Here is a 13435-nt window from a genome sequence, read left to right on the forward strand (position 1 = left end):
ATGGGTTTTTTATGACTATCTACTAAGGCTAACCATGTTAATTGTTCAGAATTTTAGCTGTCACTTCATTTTTCATCAGCAAGGGGGAAATACTACCCCTTTATTTCCTGGAACATTCAAACTGAAGATAATTGCAAAGAAATGAAATCTGTTAAAAACAGAAAGATCAGGTAGTGGAAGAATAATTTGAGCATAAACAGATAAAGTTTGGGAAACAGCGAAAAATTCCCCTGCTTATATTGTTGGGCACAGCTATTTCATGAAACATGCTGCCATTTATCAGCTTTAAAAGTTTGACTATTTCTTTCAGATAGAAAAATCTAGGGTGGTGCCATGTTTTGTGTCTCCCCCCCCCCCCCCCCCCCCCCCGGCCCTTGAAAGAAAGCAACACTGAGAATGAATTTCATGCTAGTAGACACTTTTAAGACTAGATTTAGCTGCAGTCACATTAGCTTAGATAATGGGAGAATTTTTCTTCATTGAAAATGCTCCCTGTCGCTTAAGAAGAACTCACTGAGGCAGCCTGCCATCTAGCTTTTTCACAGCAAAATAGGTTTTCAGACTGCAGATGAGAGACTCGGGAGCAGAGACAATTTTAACTTAGCCATCCCTAATTTATCTCAAGCTTTTTCAATTCATCTTCACTGCTCTATGCACACTGGAACGCCAGATTGTCAACCCCTGGGAACAGAATGCAACCAGGGATCTAGAGAGCTGTCATATCCTGAGAAATATTTAAATTGTGCTGATTTTCTTCTGGAGTGCTGAGCAGAGGGAATGAAACTCTCCATCAAGTCATAGCTTTGCAGGCAATAGATCAAAGGATACCGCCAGTTTTTCTAATGGATTATTGTTATCGGGCAGGTTCTTCCTGAAGGTATGTAGTTACTCTCTCAATTCATTACCCACACTATTTATCAGATAATGATCTAATGAACTAGTAATCCAGATACATTAAGAAAAATGTTAACTAAATAATCTGTATTGATTGAATGATGGCACTTTATTGCAGCATGTTTGCAGTTAAAATACTCTGATATACTTACTGTAGATGTGTTTGACCTACTGCCCAGTGCTTTGTCAGCAATCTCCCCGAGCAAAAAACAATCCCTAACCTCTAAACAAAAAAAGCAAAAATCAGTTTTGCAGCCTATAACATTGCCACAAGTTGATGTTGACTGTCCAGAGAATGTTGCTTTTCTGAAACAATGAATAATGAAGAGCAAAATCATACTTCTGATTTAAAATTTGGTTTAGGTATTTATTTTGCAAAATATTTTCCATGGGTATGGGCAGAACTCCTCTTAAAGTGCTACAAATTAATTATGGAGTTAGATAATTTCTGATTAGCTATGTTCCACCCCTCAGCATAGGGAGTTAGGATATCTAATTCTAAAAATCTCTGATGTCAGATATGTAACAGAAGACTGTTGTTGCATCTCTACTGCCAGAGTCCAGGAGCTTCTAGGTAAAGCATAAGGATTATATACCACAACAGGGGTTTTAAAAACCAAATCTCTAAAGGATTTCTTGCCTTTTAAACTTTTGTGTTTAAATAAGAGTTACAGAATCTGTCTTCTAATCTGAAATGCTTACTGCATGTCTGTAGCTTGTGAAGCAGGCTGACCTAAAAATGAAAGATTCCTAAACTGCAGAAGCAGCCTGTCATTTTTGAACTATTCCAAGCGCGGGAGTTGCTGCAGATATGGAAAAAGCACTGCCACCCTCAAGTTAAAGTCCTGGCCTTGTTTCATCCCTGAGCTGGTACCCTGACTGAGTACAGGCACTGAGCCTGGAATAGAAAAACGGCAGATGCAGGGCTAAGCAAGAGGTAAGCCCTGGAAAAAAAAAAAAAAAAATCTTACCTGTAGCTTCTTATCCAATGTACTTGCTGGGCTGCTGTCACACTGACAAGAGTAAATGATGTATGAGCTTGTGTATGGTGCACTTGATAGTGCAGTAGATATGTTGAACTGGATATTTAGTCACTTTTGACAGATGCTTGTCATATTTTTAATGTACTGTTGAAAGAAAGCAATAAGATAGCAGTAGGCAAAGATAGAAGCAGAATGAGATTTCAGAAGCCCATAAGGGTTAAAGTCAGTAAGTCTGAGATAAGAACATTTTCTAGTGTGTTTAACTTCCTCTGTTTATGGATTATAATATTTTCAAGACATTATGTTGCTCCTGTATGCAACACTTGAAAGTTCCCTTCCTCTAGAGCCTTAGAAAAGCTGAAAAAAAAAGAAAAAAGAAAGATTGATTCTGTCCTGTTTCCAATGAACTCTGTTAAAGTACTTCCTTTCCTATGGACCCCAGAAAGGCAATTAAATGTTGGTTTACTTAAAACACTAGCTAACTAAATATAATTGTTTCTGATATATGGTATTGGAGAGTAACCAATAGCAACATAGCAACAACTTTGATTATCTTTTCTTCAAAATAACATGAAACAAAAGACATTAAAAAAATATTTAAATGGGTGGGTAGTATTATATAACGGGAAATAAATGAAGATTATATCTCTATGTTACGTTTTTACCTTCACATATTTTTTCTTTTTATCTGCTATGCTCTGCAGTAGTAGCTATGCCCACTTCTCTTGATAGAGATCTGCGGTGTGCCCACATATCACACCATTTTATCTGGAATTTTCTGCTGCCTTCTAAAATCCTCTTAGGCCATTTGTGTGAATAACTGTATCACAGTAATGTGGTATGACATAAATGGATGAAACTGTTCCAGGAAGAAAGAAAACTCAAGCACAAATAGAGAAGAAAAAAAAAAAAAAGTTATTTTTCCACAGGAATTCACAGCAGGACAGAAAACTGACCTGTCTTCTTTATGTTCTTTAACAGTCCTTAGCAAATACCACTTATATCCTGTGCTCCACTTGAGTAAGTCAGCTTAAGTCCTTCCTTGATGTCTTTTTAAGTTCCACTCCTTTTTGCTCTGCTGTGTGCTTGACAAATCATAAAATCAAATGATCAGGTTTGACCTTTTCTGCAATGCTCTTGGTTTTCCCTTGTGCTTCTTTAACAGCTGTTTGAGACTGGAGTTTATTCTTCTCCCAGACTGAGCTTCTAGGAGGTAGAGATAGTACACACAACTTGGTGCAAAACAGACACCTCCTTACTTGTGTTATATTATTCTTCCTTACTTGTTTTATATTGGGGAATGTGTTTGTGCTAACTATCCTAAATGCTATTGAGTGGGTATAAATAACATCTCTTAGGGGACTTTTTAGGAAGAAAAAAATTAATTCATGACTGACATCATCTGTTCTTTGAACTCTGACAGGTGACTGCTGCAAAAAGTGCTCAGAAAAAGAAAACGCTAGGGGCCTGGATAATGCTAGGATTTGCAAAACAAGAATGAATGCTTTCAGGCAAAAACTGGTTATTTCTAACATGAGGGTGTGATATGGCCTTATTTCTTTCTTCCCTTTATATGTCTTTCTAGGTTTCAAGACTAACTTGCCATTATTTACAGCATTTATGAAGTGTATTCTTTTGTTTCAAGGGTATCGTTTACAAAGACTATTAGCTAGACAACACCTTCAATTATGTAGTAATTCTCTTAAGACTGAAGTAGGTCTAATGACATACAGCAAATCTGTTTTCACACACATAATTTTGAATTTTGAGTGAGCAAGGGTGAAAAGTTGGTTTCCACTGAGAATCATACCTGAATATTGTAAAACACATCAAGAAACAGGGGTGGAAAGAACATACAAAGCTAGTTTACATTTACAAAGCTGACTTATTTTGGCTGAAATGCTTCAGCAAGTTCTCAAACTGTGTTCCAGCTTCCTAAACTGTGGGATACCCTGTATAGCTACAGGTACAAGTCCAAGGTCTCACGTAAGTTTTGTGTTATAATTTCCAACCCCTTATTTCAGTTATGCAGAGTATCTGAAATTTTAGTAGACACTGATATTTAAGATAGTGAGTAAATATTTCGTCATTTTCATGAAAAAAAAAAAAGATAATAAAAAAAAGAAGGGTAAATAAGTACCAGAATTCACTTCTGTCTTATTCTGTCCCCATCTCTTAGGAGAATTCAGATCAAGTAATAACACAACTCTGGTTACTTATATCCTTCTAAAAGACAAAGTTTACAGTCCAAAGTAGCTGATGTTCTTGTTGAAAGGTGCACAGCTTACAAGAATATTAACAAGTCCATGATTAAATGAATTAATGTTGGCTTCAGAGAAATATCTTTCAGATTATATATATTTATAATATAATTTTCTAAAAATGGATGTGAATTCCTTTGTTCTATGACTGACCTTAGTTTGATATGTTTTAAGCAAAGTATTTTGATATGGAGTTTTGAAAGATTTGGACTTTTTTGTTGGTGCCTCCTACCCCACTTCACACCCTCCAAATGACATGAAACAGCATTTGAAAACCTGCAATAACTACCTCTATTGCCTTTGTGGAAAGTCCTAATTTTAGAGTAAGGAAACTTGAAGATTTGTAAGCATATAGCTTAAGGATTATTTTAACTAAAGTTTTTGGTTTAGATTTTAGTTTTCTTCCTCCTTTCTATGCATTAGAAAGTAAATATGCCTCAAAAAATAAGAATGTTATACCCTTAATCTTTTCTTATATTTTTTCTTTCTTTTGTATATTGCTGAGAATGGAAGTTATTCTGAAGCATCCAGGGTTGGTCTCTTCTTCTTGCCAATAAATACATAGGGTTCCCTGCAGTAGGTATTTCAGGTGCAATTAAAAAATTGGTTCATTTAGGGTGCTTCAATATTTCCTTTATATCTTAATGGACTCATTACAATTGCTATCTCACATAGAGAGTTAAATAACATTCCTGAAGAAATTATAGTAATATATCTTGTTCTGAATGTCATTTAAAATCCAGTTTACCTTTTTCGTGCGCTGCTGGAAGTCACTACATAGAAGTCAATGGAATAAATGAGAGTGGAATCAGGCTGGGTATGTTTACGTATCCCTGTTCGCCCCTACACATCAATCAATGTGAAATTCCTATCTTAAACGGTGTCTGTTAATAAGGATTTGAAAGGTAGATTATTTATTTGGGCATAAAACTGCTTCTTCTTTGCTCTTCCAGCTGCTGCTGCAGACTAGAAACACTTTTCAACTGTCCATAGCTTCTCAAATTTTGAAAGCTGCTTCATCAGAATTTAAGGCAGATGACAAATTCTGTTTCAATGAATTTTAAAGAATTCCTTGACAGCTTCTTATTAATTTGCCCCAAATCTTTTTGCTCAACTTTCATTTGTTAGCTTGAACATTTGTGGTGCTGTATGACAAAAGTGAAAGAAAGGAAAATTGAAGAGGTTCTACTTTATAAAGCTGTTATTTTTGCGAAATATAGGGACCAGTATGCTTTTTCCAGCTGTTTGTTTCTATACAGGATAGGAGTGAGAGGGGTTAATAAGCTATTTCATCTGTCCTTTGCTTGTGAAGTCAAGAAGAAAACAGACATTGTCAAAATGAACAGATTAAAACAAAAAAGTCAGCCTCCCAAAATATTTAAGTACTTTAAGAAAAATATGTTGATCTGTTTTCTGTCTTGTATTCTCAAAAACATTAATAGATCTGTTGCAATTAATGAAGCACAGTCTCTGAAATGTAGGGATGATTTTTAGCACTTTGAAACCACTGAAATATCATTCCCATATCTAGTCTTTCTTGCTCAGCAGTTGATTTAGTCCTCCTCCACTCCCTCCGTTGTACAAGCTGATATTCTCATCCTCGCTGTAATCTATGTTAACCTTCGCATAGTATATTTTACTATTGTTCCTTGTAGGAAGTGAGAGTGTGCATAAGTATGATGCAACAGCTGAGCCACTTTAGTATCCTGCCAAGACTGAAGGGATGTCATGCTATGTCCTTCCCTCCTCTGGAGAGGCTTTTCAGCAGCTTTGACTCTGGAGCTTGCCAAACCCCTCCATGATCCACTGTAAGCACAAGCCTGACAGAAAGCTAACTCAGCAGAAAAAACACATAGTTTTCCAATAGTTCAGTAATTGGAATCATGTCAGCTAAGGACCTGATGAATCTGAGACCTGAATCACATCAGCAAAAGACCTGGAAGACTGAGGCTGTTACAGAGGAATGGAGTGGAAGGAGGAGTTTCCTCCTTTTTTTCTGCAGCAAACTTAGGTTACAACAGCTATAACATTTAACCACACCTTAAAACTTCCTTGCACTCTTTGTATGTCTCCCTTACCTCCTGTCAAAAAATGTCAGTGGAAGAAAAATGAGATCTCTGCTCACTTTCAGAGAAGGTCTTATTGCTCTGGTGTCTGACTCTTTGGGGAAAAGCAGCCTGGCAGCCAAACAGGGAAACTGAAATCACTTAGAGCTTTGAAGCTTCCCTTGCCATCAAAACACCCACTGCAACACAAGTCGAAATGGTAAGTCAATAAGGATCTCTAAGAACCATCTGTATATCTTATTAGATCTAATTAAGCAAGGCCCTAATCTGATCAGTTTTACAAAAATGGGAAACTATGCTTCCATAGTCAGTAGTGAATTTTTAAGATTTTCTTTGGTTTTTTTCTTGATGTAAGTAGTTTACAAAAACTTTTTGGTTTCTTTGCTTTTTTTTTCTAGTTTTGGATCTGTCAGTCCTGTGTCCCCCACCTTCAAAGTCTGGGGGTTTGTTTGTTTCTTTGTTCCTGGCTGCCACTGCAATGCTGAAGCTTAAAGTGACTGTGCTTACTATTTGGGTAAAACTTGAAATGGGCAATGCTTTAAGTGTTTCCAAATTTTTACTGTGTGTGTTGTTGCATTTCAATCTTCAGCATGATCAGGACCATTTTTCCTCCCCATGTATTCAGACAAAGCATAATTCTTGAGTGGAACTCCTACCTAATACAGTGAAATAGGATGACAGAATCACAGAATAGCTGAGATGGGAAGTGACCTCTGGAGGTCACCTGGTCCAACCCCCCTGCTCAAACAGGGCCACCTAGAGCTGGGTGTTCAGCTCCGCGTCCTGTTGGTTTCTAAATAACTCCAAGGACCAAAACTCCACAACTGCTCTGGGCAGCCTGTGCCAGTGCTCAACTACTCTCACAGTAAAGTGTTTCCTGATGTTCAGAGGGAACCTCCTGTGTTTCAGTTAGTGCCTCTGGTTCTGTCACTGGGCACCCCTGAAAAGACTCTGGGTCCATCTTCTTTGCATCCTCCCTTCAGGTATTTATACATATTGATAAGATCTCCCCCAAGGCTTCTCTTCTCTAGGCTGAGCAGTCCCAGCTCTCTCAGGCTTTTCAGGTAGGAGAGATGGTCCAGTCCCTTCAACATCTTTGTAACCATTTGTTGGACTCTCTCCAGTATGTCCATGTCTCTCTTGTACTGGGGAGCCTAGAACTGGGCACAGTACTCCAGATGTGGCCTCTTCAGTGGTGAGCAGAGGGCAGGGATCACCTTCCTCAACCTGCTTGACAATGCTTTGACTAATGCAACCTGGGAGCCTTCTTTGTGGCAAAGGCAGATTACTGGTTCATGGTCAACTTGTCCACCAAGACCCCCCTGGTCCTTTTCTACCAAGCTAGTTTCCAGGTGAGTGGCTCCTCGCATATATCATTACATGGGGTTGCAGAACCCCAGATACATGACTTTGCACTTCTCCTTCTTGAAATGAATAATAAATTGTTGAAAAAAATTATAAAATCTTCTTTCTTTCTATCTACCTCAAACTATTTTGGGAGATCCCAGGCATCATTATTTATTTTATTTTATTTTATTTTATTTTATTTTATTTTATTTTATTTTATTTTATTTTATTTTACTTTATTTTATTTTATTTTATTTTATTTTATTGAAAAAAAATTCTTCATTGCAGTTTAGAACCAGGATGTTAATCAGAAAATCAAGCCATTTGTTCCCTTTTTTGTCTTATTTCATCTTAATGACTCCTAGCTACTCTGTAAAAGTATGATTTCACTAGTGGGCACCAGCAGTGTTCCTCAGGGTTCAATTCTAGGGCCAGTTCTTTTCAATATAGTTATCAATGATCTGGATGCATGAGTTGCTTGCACCATTATCAAAGTTGCTGCTAATGATACCCAACCAGGAAGTGCCATAGACCCTCTTCAAGGACAAAAGGCCTTGCAGAGGGATCTACATAGATTACAGCATTGGGCTATGATTAACGGGATTAAAGTTATCAAGTCCAAATGACAGATTCTGCACCTGGGCAGAGTAATGCCAGGCACTAATACAAATCGGGAGAGGAGAGGCTGGAGAGCAGCCCTGCAGAAAGGGTTCTGGGGGTGCTGGTTGACAGCACACTCAGCATGAGCCACCAGCGCGCCCTGGCAGCCCACAGCGCAAACCGCATCGTGGGGTGCATCAAACACAGCGTGACCAGCCGGCCAAAAGGGGTGATTGTCCCACTGTGCCCAGCACTGGTGTGACCTCACCTGCAGTACCGTGTGCAGTTCTGGGGCCACAGTTTCAGAGGAATGTGAAAGTCCTTGAATGTGTTCAGAGGAGGGCAACAAAGCTGGGGAAAGGGCTGGAAGGAATGTCCTCTGAGGAGCAGCTAAGGACTTCGGGCTTGTCTAGCTTGGGGAAAAGGAGGCAGAGGGGTGACCTTACTGCTCTCTACAGCTTCCTGAGGAGGGGAAGTGGAGCGGGAGGTGCTACTCTCTTCTCCCTGGTATCTAGTGATAGGACTTGTGGGGATGGTTCAAATCTGTGTCAGAGGAGGTTTACACTAAGCATGAGGAAGTGTTTCTGTGGTGAGAGAGAGGTCAAACACTGGAACAGTCTTCCCAGAGAGGTGTTTGATGCCCCAAGCCTGTTAGTGTTTAAGAAGCATTTGGACAGCGCCCTTAACAGGCTTTAACATCTTGCCAGCCCTGATTTGGACAGGCAGCTGGACTAGATGACTGTTGTAGGTCCCTTCCAACTGGAATAGTCTGTTCTGTTCTGGTTCTGTTCTGGTTCGGTTCTGTTCTGGTTCTGTTCCATTTTGTTCCATTCTATGACGAAGAAATGCAGAAATGATCTGATGATTGCACCTATTGGTAAGGAAGAATAATTAAATGAATGGGAAAGCTATTGAATGTAACATCTTTGGTTAAAACTGAAAGAAGGGTAATACAGTATGATTTAACATTTTGGATAGCGAACAATTCTATGCAAAATATGTTTGAGATGTCATCCAAAGAAAGGCTGTAATCTGAATTCTTGTGCAGGCAAATGATTCAGCACTCAGGAGCAGTGAAGGAATGAGAGACTCCTATAAGGAATCACACCATTGTGATACCAAGAGTTTTACATACAATCAATTTGCCTCCTAAGATTCTGAGTTATCTTCAAGGTGGAGGTGAGAACTAAGTAACTGATGAGGAGTTACTGATCTAAGCAGTCATATTATCTCAACAGAAATGAAGTGTCTCAAATTTGTCATAATTTTGGATTCTACCACACATAAAAAACAAGCTACAGATGGAATTTACTGAAGGAGAGGAAGCAAGATTGAAGGTACGGCTGTATGCAGCTGTCTTGACTCACTGGTATGTCTGCTATGTTAAGTTCAATGTATTCTTCTATTTCTCCACTAGTGTGAAAATGTCATATTATTTTATTGGTTTAGATCCTTAATTTGAGTGCTTACAAGTCTTCAGTATCAGACAAAAGAGATTTGATATTTTACTTTTCCAGGTTTCTGGGTGAAATATAAAGCTGAGATATATAGTAAATGTATGTAGTTGAAGCACCGCATTAAATAAGGAGCCATTGACTGCAAATAGGTCATCCCCCAAAACTGCCTGTTTATTTTTTTTCCTGAGTAAAATTACTGTGGTACCTTACAGGGGAAAAAAATACATTGATTTGTTATTGGAACAGAGCTTATTCCTAAAAGGTTGCCTGTACTGAAAGAGAAATTGTATATGAGCCAGAATATTTGCAATAAATTTAAAGCATCCCTTGCTTCCTGAGCCAAGTGAATGACATTTCAAGACTACAGAAGACAAAAACATATATATGTATGCATGTATGTGTATCTATATGACTCTTATTTTCATAATATTAAAAGTATGTATCATTATTAATATACTACTGTCTAAATCCTACTAGAATTTTTTTTTAAAAAAAATCAAAATTAGGCATTTTGGAATTAGGCATGATGGAAAAAGTAAGAAATAATAACTCCTTGCACACTTCATAGTAGCACCAGCTGTAGGCAGCTAGTATATTTGAAACCTATCTGCACTGAATGGTACTTGAACTGATGAGACTATTCTATTTTTTCTGTAGTGGTCAAAACCAGCATAACATTTAGTATATGGTATTACATGCTATTTTATGTTACTTACATAGATGGATCCAACGTCCTGAGGACAAACATAAAATAACATATTTTCCTTTTGAGTGATAATACATATGTAGGTAAGCTGAAGGAAACTTTAGTATAAAAGAGATGTTTCATCTTCTCTAGACATCTCTGTATTGGCCACTACCAGAGACGTTTAAATAGCATACAATTTTATTTTGTTCTTATGACATCTTTGTATATTTTATTAGTGTTACTCTGTCATCACCACCTTTCAAATTTCAATTTACTACTTTCAAATACAATTGCAAACCATAATTTTCTATGCAAATACCAAGTGGAACTTAATCGTATACAAATCCATATCATTCTGCTGATTGTTTTCTTTAGTGTACTATTATTAAAAGAAACAAAATAGCAGGAACAAAAGCTGAATTCTTACGTGAACTTGAAATTACCTAGCCACATAAAAGTGACAATGACATATTTTCTTGTAAGGATTTTGAGTAAATATTGGTAGACAACCATGCTTACAGAAATCATTTGAATTCCATACTGAAAGCCTCTCCATGTCTGAGATGAAAGAGGGAATATAAAAGAAGAGATGGGTAGAAACCCAGATAAACACGTGAGCAGAAACGCTGAACACATGACAACTTTCACTATAGTGCATTGTTTCATACTGACCTTGGTAGAGAATACTTCCAGGATATATGGGTTGAATCACAAAGAGCAAGCAATTATGTTTTGAGACAATAAAGATCACTTATTGGATGTGATACATTTATTCAAAATAAAAGTACTGCAAACATTACATTTAATGGTCGAAGAATGGCAGACTTCCAGGTCACTTGGGGGAAATAGTTGGTCTTTGTGTTCAATAAGGTGGTCTTCTAAGTATATGCAGATGAAGTCTATTAATCCTTTCCTAGAAATAATTGTGAAAAAGTATTCTGTATTGATAAAGTAGTAGGCAAACAAAACCCACCAAAGTTCTGAAAACCAAAATTCTCAAAAATGTAATTCCGTACAGGTAACTGACTTTTCTTCTAAACAAAATCTGCAGGATGTCTTTTCAAATCCTGTACTTGTGTGAACACATAAGGACAAACTATTGATTTCTAATAGCTTGAAACTTCCCATCTTTAAGGATATTTTAAATGAGGGAATGAATCTTTTCTTGTGAGTATCCCTCCTACCTATAATAAGAGTTTTCTACAAGACATTCACTAGCAATAGATCTTGTTTATATTAACTTTGTTCCATAGCCAGGGATTACTATAGGGATTTCCTGTAGGTCCATTTCCTGCTCTAAATTTTTAAGTGTTGTCATATGGTGTAACTGAAAATCAGAAATGCACAGGTGATATGCAGCACCCATTCCCAACCACAGATACAAGGTACACAAGTAAGCACACGCAGTTTAATGCCAACACTGATTGTCAAAATTCTCAGCTTCAAATGAAATCTTCCTTACCCAAGTAATACACATACAAAGGCTCATATAGAGAGCAATGCAATACTTTGGAAGGTCTTAAAAAGTATTTTAGTTTTTAGTCGAGCACTTTTAAAAAAATATTCTTGATATAGTTAGCTGCAATATACAATACTACACCTTCAGTGAAAATTTGTTTGGCTAAAAAAACAGAAAAGCATAATTTCTGAACATTACTGTTTATCATGCCAAATTGAAGTAGCTTATCAACCTGCAATTTTATTCTTAGTGATTGAATTACTCATCCAAAACAATCTGTCTCACTTTTTAAACCACATATTACAAATTTACCATATAGAATTGGTATTATTCTCAATATCTATTATTTTCAGTACCTACAACAAAAATATATGTGTATATTGTAAGCTACTAGTGCATGTCCTCTGTCTTTTTACTTTATCTAATACTCCATTATTGTTTAAAAAGGAAAAAATAAGGGTGACTGAAGTAGACAGTAGACTTGCTTGTGGTGTTTGATAACAAGTTTTTTTGCATGTATGTTTGTGAGTAGATATAGATAGATATGAATGGCAATGAAAAAGAGTATCCTGTGACAAAAAAAAAAAAGTGTTTGGCACTGAAATGGAACATTTTAATTTCATTTGAAAATGAGTTTGAAGATCCATAACACTCTTACATATGCAATTAAAAAAACCTCTATCTTCTATAATCTTTGCATATAAACGTTAAGGAACCTAGCTGAAATGTAAGGCGCTCTACTTAGCAATTAAAATACTGTTTAGCAGTGTTCTGATCAGTATTCTTAGACTGAGAGATAACTGGTTTGTATAATGGAATGTTATAAGAGAATTTTTTTTACCTCTGAGAGATCTCTAATATGGTTTATAAAAAGTACAAACAGACTATTTTGTAAACACACAAATTATGCTTATCTGCCTGAATAATTATTTTTCTCAAAAGTGCTGATAATGCTTTACTGTGTATTATTGGGAGCCAGGAATAAGACCCGTATATAATTTTCTGGATAATAGTGTTTGCCTTTTCTGTTGAAGCCCTCTTTGGCAAAAGACAGGATGAAAGAATTTCCTAAATATGGAAAGATCATCACCTTTTAGTCTAAAATTAATAAAATTCTAAATGGTCTCTTTCAAGTGACACTTCCCTGCCTGTTTTCCCTCCATATTCCTCCCATTTCTTCCTTGGACCATAACTCAACAACCAACATGTAAAAAATGCTGGGCTAAGCAGTCTCCTTCCTTTCTAAATTCTTTCCTGACACTGCTCCTCCCATTGGTATTGCAGAAAGGGATGTACAGCTAGCTATGTGGCTAACTAAACTGGAAAATATCAAAGAAAGTGCCTTTCTAAAATAGTCTTCATTCTTATTTAAGCCATCTAATTGGAGAAGCTCATGGGATAATTGCTCTGGCTTTTAAACTTAGGCTTAAAAAGAATTTAGACTGCTTGATTAGCTTCTCTATTCACCACTTTCTCACTATAGCTGATGTTTAAAGGGGCACTGACTGAAAGCCCTGTTAACTTCGTAAGGGTTTCTTCTGTTGAATGCAAGGGTTAGTTGGCAGTAACAACAAGGCATCCTACCACACTTCAGTTTCTGATGTAGCACAGTGAAACCAGGAGCAACCTCATTTCAGTAGCATGGAGGTCAGTGTGGACACTCTTGAGAAGCTGAGTCGA

At 37.0% G+C, this 13435-nt stretch overlaps 1 long non-coding RNA gene across 1 annotated transcript in view; it reads left to right on the forward strand.

Annotated features, from left to right (window-relative positions):
* The first annotated feature begins 571 nt into the window (after positions 1 to 571).
* Positions 572 to 13435, forward strand: part of LOC114013653 (uncharacterized) — a 200491-nt gene continuing 187627 nt past the window's right edge. The window contains exon 1 of the long non-coding RNA XR_003556758.2: positions 572 to 877. This is a non-coding gene — a long non-coding RNA (uncharacterized LOC114013653). The remainder of the gene's footprint in view (positions 878 to 13435) is intronic.

Source organism: Falco peregrinus, chromosome 6 (genome assembly GCF_023634155.1).
Source record: "Falco peregrinus isolate bFalPer1 chromosome 6, bFalPer1.pri, whole genome shotgun sequence".
Lineage (NCBI taxonomy): Eukaryota > Metazoa > Chordata > Aves > Falconiformes > Falconidae > Falco > Falco peregrinus.